This window comes from Podarcis bocagei (assembly GCF_964188305.1).
Source record: "Podarcis bocagei genome assembly, chromosome: 4".
NCBI lineage: Eukaryota > Metazoa > Chordata > Lepidosauria > Squamata > Lacertidae > Podarcis > Podarcis bocagei.
Genome location: NC_138128.1, coordinates 1,668,954 through 1,675,145, shown reverse-complemented (window position 1 = coordinate 1,675,145; position 6,192 = coordinate 1,668,954).

The window sequence follows — 6,192 nt, the reverse complement described above, 5'->3', positions numbered from 1 at the left end:
ACTTGTACTGGTTCTCCACAATTTACATTTAAATCTGCCAACAAATGCTTGAAATAAATCACCTCGTTGCACAATTCACTCAATGCGGCATACTCTGATTCCGTTGATGACACACTTACAACGTCTTGCTTGCGTGACCGCCAGCTGATTAAAGCTCCACCGACCATTATGACTAGTCCTGTGACAGATTTTCTATCTGGCAAATTTCCCCAGTCACTATCACAGTAGCAACTCAACATTTCGTCCTCTGAAGAATTTAATTGTAACATATAGCCAATTGTCTGCTTGAGATACCTCAGAACTTGTTTTACCCCTTTCCAGGCATTTAGTGTGGGTTTTGAGACCAATCTACTTAATATGCCTACTGCATAGCTAATATCAGGTCTGGACCACTGTGCTAGATACAATAAACTTCCAATTACAGAGTGATATACATCAGGGTGTTCAAATTCAGGACTCTCATCTATATGAAGTGTTTTTATGAAACCTGGATCCATAGGCACCACTGCCCCTTTGCAATCCTGCATCCTGTACGTAGTCAGTAGTTGTTTAACTTTGTTCTGCTGACTAATTAGACAGCTGCCATCTTGGGCCCAGCACACTTCCAACCCTAGATATGTCCTAACCGGGCCTGAGTCTTTTGTACACCCACCTGCAGCCTACAATCTTTGCCCCCTCAGGCGCTGCTACTGGTGTAAAAACCTTGTGCTCATTCAGAGAGGACATCTCTTCCTCCATTGCCTGTTTCCAGCGCTCTGCCTCCTCTTTTGGTAACTTTAACACCTCCTGAAAACTCTTGGGTTCTGCAATTACACTAAGCACATTTGCAGTATCTGGGGAAAAACGCACCGGAGGCACTCCTTTGTTTTGTCTTTTAGATCTTCTGGGAGAAAATTTTTCTTCTGACCCACTTTCCTCCTCAGAACTACGACCTCTCTTTTGTTGCTTAGCAACTGGTCTTTGGCTAACTCCACTTTCTTGAGAGCTCTTGTCTGAACTTTCCTCCCCCTCAGACTCTGATTCTCTGTGTCTACCTTCAGAGTCATGAAGCTCCTGGGAAGGTTCAAACCAAACCTCAGTATTGGCATGTAGTCTCTCCCAGCCACTATGTTCACAAAAACTGGCATTCCTGGAGATCACAATGCCATTTGTCCCTTCAGCAAAGCGGAAACCTTTTCCCAGCTCCTGGTAACCCACAAACACTAACTGTTTGGTCTTAGGATCTCCCTTCTTTCTCATTTGTTTCGGAATTAATACCCAGGCTTTTGATCCAAACACATGCAAATGGTCAATTTAAGGTTTTTTCTGAAACAATTTAAAGTATGGGGTTGTACCTATTGTTTGATGAAAGAGCCTATTTTGGAGATAACACGCGGTGAGCATGCTCTCCCCCCAATAAGACATGGGCAAATCAGCATCATCAAGCATGGCAAACATCATATCTTGTAAAGATCTGTTTTTTCGCTCTGCAACGCCATTCTCCTCTGGGGAAAAAACGTTCGTTTTTCTATGCCCAATGCCACGCTTTTGCAACCAATCTCTAAAGGCATTTGACATAAATTCGCCACCTCTGTCCGTCTGAATCCTTCTGAGTTTAACAGACAGAAATCTTTCCACAGATGCCACCCAGCCTTTAAACTTAGTGAACACGTCACCCTTATTCTTCATGGGAAAAACCCAAGAATAACGCGTGGCGTCATCCACAATTGTTAGTGAAAAACGCGATCCACCCCTGCTTACAGCAAATGGACCAATTACGTCCATGTGAACCAGCTGTAGCGGTGACTCACTAACTCTGTCACTTCTGGGGTAAGAGACTCTGTGGGTTTTAACCTTTTTACACACATTACAATCAAGGTACTTGTTACAACTCTTTAAATTACCCCCATCAGCCAATTCGGACATTTTTAGTACACTTTTCCAGCAAGCATGCCCCATTTTCCTATGCAATAAGTGCACACAGTTGTCATGTATAGCTTTGTTATTCACTGCAGGCTGAGATTTACTGACTACTGCTGCAACTTGAGATCCTGCTTTAAGCCAAAACAAGCCTCCCTCTGACTTAGCAGTGCCTAAAATCTCACCAGCCTTCTTAATAATGCAACTGTCTCCTTCAAAATACACTTTAAACCCAGCTTTTAGCAAACAATCTACAGACATCAGATTGCTCCTTAATGACGGCACACAAAGTACATTTTGCAGGCATTCACGAAGACAAGGAACAAAAACTGCACCCCCCGAAATCACTTCGGAAGTACTTCCGTCTGCTAGAGCCACCTGGCTGCGCTGTGCTGAGTTCTTGGAAACAAACAATTCATCTGAATTCACGATGTGGCGAGATGCTCCCGAATCGACCACCCAGACCGCTTGTTTCTCATCAGCAATCTTGACCTCGCCGGTCACCAGCTGAGCCGACTGTTTTTGTTTGAAGAATTTCCTTTTACGCTGCTGCTGCTGCTGATCTCGTCTCTGCTCCTGCACCGGCAACTGAGACTTGACCAACTCCGGACATTGTCGTTTTAGATGCGCTGAAGACCCACATCGGAAACAACGCCTAACAGCAAACGCTGACTCCTCACCAGTACGCTGCTTTTGCTTCACCTCTGGCACGGCATGAGAACTCCTTTCAAACCGCCCACCTGTAGAAGCCTCTGCAGCCAACAACCTTTCTTGCCTCTTCTGCCATTCTTCAATCAAACGCCCAGTAACGTAACTGACTGATAAATCATGCTCCTGTATGCCTTCTAGAGACAAAACTAAATTATCCCAGCTTTCCGGGAGAGAACTCAAAATAATAGCCACCTTCTCCTGCTGGTCTAACGCACAGTCTCTTTCCTGGAGCGCAGCAAACTTTAACTGTAAACTGTGTAGGTGTTCTTGCATTGTAACCCCAGGCTGTAACATTGCCTTGTACAATGCCTTGCGAATGAACAGCTTGGAAACCGCTGTCTCACGCACATGGAGTTCTTTAAGTGCTTGCCACACACCTCTAGCTGTCTTGATTCCCCTCACATACGGCAACTGGGAATCTTCCAGCCCCAAGACAATTGTGGCCCTTGCTCTTTGGTCTTTATCGAGGTCTTCATCATCAGGCTTTGCAGGAAACTTACTCACCACTTGCCAGAGACGATCCCTCTGCAGCACTGCCTGCATGCGTTCCGACCACAGCAAGTAATTGGAGTCATTCAGACGCTCAAAAGCCATCTGAACTGGTTGTGAGGCCATCTTGAGAGCGATGTTCCTGGAACCCGGAACCAGCTACTCACGACCACCGAGAGAGAAAACAGGAACCACAGCACCCAGCACTCACACGCTGCAGCTGTTGTCCTTGTGTCCGCTGCGTCACCAGCTCACCACGGTCAGGAACCAGCCAGAGAACAACAACTTCTGGAACTACTGGAACCAACGCCGTTGATGCTGACACCACCGCAACTCAGGCTGGCAGCACACTGCCCATAACCTCATGGAACTTTGGAGTGTCAGGCATAGCCCTATTGGCTTTAGCCCAAACGTAGCAGAGTTTTCCTGCACAGCGAGGAAGCTAGTTGCGGCAGTAATGACTAGTCAGCTAGACTCAGAAGAACTATTTACAGGATTTATTAAAAGGAAAAATAAAACCAGCAGAGTTTCTGCATACAAAAAAAAGCAAATAAACCCTCTCTTTCTCTCTCTCTCAAAACCATACACAGCACTTCTAACTCCTAACACACCTCACATCAAACTGTGCTAGCAATCCCTAGATAACAGAGTTGAGTGCTGCTCGTTAACCAATCAGAGTGAGTAGTTTCTAGGTCAAGCAGACCTGGGCTTTCTGCCAAGAGTAAATTGACACCAGCTGGAGTTAATTGGTGAAGCTAGAATCTGCAAGTTTCCCACAAGAACCAATTAATAGAAACTGAACATAGAAGACATCTGAAGGCAGAGCTGTTTAGGGAAGCTTTAAATGTTTGATGCATTACTGTATTTTAATATTTTGTTGGAATCCGCCCAGAGTGGCTGGGGAAGCCCAGCCAGATGGGCGGGGTAGTAATAATAATAATAATAATAATATATTATTATTATTATTATTATTATTATTATTATTATTATTATTCTGTTTCACAGCTGGGATAAACGTTTAAACCGAGGAAAACTCTGGCGCTAAACCTCTGCTGCCTTGTGGGTTTTCTTTGGGAGAAGAAAAGGCTAAGGAGTAAATTCTACACCAATCTGGAGTCCCTAAGGCGGTTGGATGGTGCCTTGTATGCCTCCTTCCAGCAACTCCTGCAGCCAGGCTGGCGCCAAACGTCTTGCTCTGCTTTCCTTTGGACCAACCAAGTTTCAAGGGATGGTGCAGTGCAGACCTGCTTTAAAAAGAGACCCCAGTAGGACACAGAGCCTCTGGGGGACAGTCATGTTGTTGTTGTTTAGTCGTTTAGTGGTGTCCGACTCTTCATGATCCCCTGGACCAGAGCATGCCAGGCACTCCTGTCTTCCACTGCCTCCCGCAGTTTGGTCAAACTCATGCTGGTAACTCTGAGAACGCTATCCAACCATCTCGTCCTCTGTTGTCCCCTTCTCCTTGCGCCCTCCATCTTTCCCAACATCAGGGTCTTTTCCAGGGAGTCTTCTCTTCTCATGAGGTGGCCAAAGTCTTGGAGCCTCAGCTTCAGGATCTGTCCTTCCAGTGAGCACTCAGGGCTGATTTCCTTCAGAATGGAGAGGTTTGATCTTCTTGCAGTCCATGGGACTCTCAAGAGTCTCCTCCAGCACCAGAATTCAAAAGCATCCATTCTTCGGCGATCATCCTTCTTTATGGTCCAGCTTTCACTTCTATACATCACTACTAGGAAAACCAGAGCTTTTACTATACGGACAGTCATACCTGGGGTTAAAGACACTTTAGGTTGAGCGTTTTCAGGTTGCGTTCTACGGTGACCCAGAAGTAACGGAACGGGTTACTTCCGGGTTTTGCTGCTCGCGCATGCACAGATGCTCAAAATGACGTCACGCGCATGCGCAGAAGCGGCGAACCACGACCTGTGCACGCTCAAACACAGGTTGCGTTCTGCTCAGGATGCGAATGGGACTCCGGAATGGATCCCGTTTGCATCCAGAGGTGCCACTGTATTTGAAAAGGTTCACTCTGATCTGCCATAGTAAGAACATGGGAAGAGCCTGCTGGATCCGGCCTGGGGTCCGTAAAGTCCAGCATCCTGTTCTCACAGCTGTCAAACCACCCAAGGAATCTGGATAGAGTGCCACTGAACCTGGAGGTTCTGTAAGAACGTAAGAGCCTAGCTGCTGGGTCAGGCCAAAGGGGCTTTGTCTAATCCTGTTCTCACAGTGGTCAGCAAGCTGCCTCAATGGGAAACCTGCAAGCAGGATTGGAGCAGAAGAACCTTTCCGCCTCCTGAGCTTTTCCAGCAACTGGTTTTCAGAAGCATCGCTGCCCCAAGATGTAGAGGCAGAGCTAAGCCATCATAGCTAGCTAGGAGCCATCAATGGTCCTTTCTGTCTCCATAAATTTGTCTCATCCTCTTTTAAAGCCGTCCAGGTTGGGGTCGGATTTCGATTTGATGAGGCCCTCAGCTCCTGAAGGTCATGGGGCCCTTTCTATGTCCAGCTGTCCTTTGTCAACAACAAATTGTCACTGTTTTTTGTGTTGAATATATGCTATATGGTCATTTATGGACCTCATAGGTATCTCAAGCCAATTGCCCATAACAAAACATGTATTTCATCAATGTAATTGATAAAGAAATGAGCAAACCAGTGATATTTTCAGGAGCAGACTAGCAGGCGGGGCCCATGACTGACATCATAGGAGCCTACGCAGCACAAAACACCGTTGCTGTATGTAGGTTTTATTTTATTTGGGGTTTTTAATCTTATATTTTGGAAATGTACATCCAGGGTTTTTTTTCCTTTAATTTTTTTGGGGGCCCCCAAGAGAGTGGGGCCCTAAACTAGAGCTTGTTTAGCTTATATGTAAATCTGGCACTGGGGCCAACCCTGTCTCCTTCAGGAGGGAGTTCCAAAGTTTAATTATGCACTTCATGAAAAAGTCTTTTACCTGTTCTGACTCTTCCGAACTTCCGCTTCACTGAATGATCCACAAGTTCCAGTGTTAGGGGAGAACAAGGAAAACATTACCCTATCCCCTTTCTCCATGCAGTGCACCATCTGATAAACTTCTGTCCTGCAAAAGCT